We start from the raw sequence: 1,463 nt of genomic DNA, 5'->3' as shown, positions 1-1,463 counted from the left end.
GTTGATCAAAATAACGATCAAGAGGGTAACCAAAAAATTGTCGATGGAGTTATAAAAGTGGGTTCCGTGGCCTTTCGTCGCCTCTCTCTTATGTCCCCCTTTATCCCTGGTTGCAAAAAAATTAGACGCGGAGTCGCCAGCCCTGAAACGCAGCCCACGAACAACAATGCATTATTTATGTCATTTGAAATAGCATTGCGTCGGAATAGCACGTGCGCGTCTTACTTTCAGAATAGTGATTTAATTAATATACATATTTTATATTAAGATAAAATTATTGTAAGTAAAATTTAAAATTTTCAAATGTAAAATTCTAAAAATTATGAGCAAATACCTACTGATTGTATTTTTAATATAACTTTTTGGCGACATCTTTTTTTCGACGCTTGATATTTTCTTATTTTAAAACGTACATATAATTTTTAAATAAAATTATTGTTAATTAAATTATTATTAAATTATTGTTAATTTTGTGACCTATATGAATATTTTATATTTTCAATTCTACATGACAGAATTAATGGATAACAATTGGGAACCGCTTAGAAATAATTGTCGCGAGGAAAGCGAAAAAAAACCAACCGTTATCGTTAGAATTACATTTTACAAGGCTATTCTAATTTTTGGAAACCGTTGCGCCATTCACCCTCTGACATATGAAACGCGATCATCGATTCGTTTGCTTGTTCAACTTTTTCACTCTTTCTTTGTCTTCGTTTTCACAGCATTATTCGATCGAAAAAAAAAAAAGGAAAAAACGTGATGATTGTCGTGAAATGAGAAGAAACTGCCTTACCATAAGAGAAGAGAAAGAAAGAAACGGCTTCGCCGGTGTTCTTTCTTGCAAATACTGCGGTAACTGGAGAAAGAAATGTGCTCGTTAAATTATAACAGCCATCAAGTTTCGCTTCCGGATAAAAGCGATGTAACAGAATGTGGAAGAAGGAGGGATTGTGGACAAGAGAATGAAAAAAGAAAAAAGGAGAGAGAGAGAGAGAGAGAGAGAGAGAGAGAGAGAGAGAGAGAGAAAGAGATCGCGACAGAGGGTGGCTCTATATGCATACGAGAACATTCAGGTGTCAATCAAGGTTCGGGATCTTTGGGGTCTTGAACTCGGAGCACATATATGATTTTTCCACTAAAAATTTACGTATTCATTCACGCGAGGAACGCTCTCGCGAATGGAGAGCGTTTTGGTAGAGTAGATTAGAAGAGCGGAAAGAGAGTTCTGTTTGCTTTTTCACCACTCTTGACTTCATATTCGAGAGCATATTTTTTGCGCTAACTGTCACGCATTGTTAACGTCAAATCGCTTTTTTTTCCTTTTTTTTTGTTGCGCCGTCAATAACGGTGGGAAGGAGGAAACGATGCCTGCAGCATGCATCATGAAACAGGAAAGTTTCACGATCTCGAACGAGAACACATACGAATCTGCGTTCACAATCTAACGACTGTTAAGAAAT

This window comes from Atta colombica, unplaced genomic scaffold (genome assembly GCF_001594045.1).
Source record: "Atta colombica isolate Treedump-2 unplaced genomic scaffold, Acol1.0 scaffold261, whole genome shotgun sequence".
Lineage (NCBI taxonomy): Eukaryota > Metazoa > Arthropoda > Insecta > Hymenoptera > Formicidae > Atta > Atta colombica.
Note: the sequence above shows the minus strand (reverse complement) of the source record.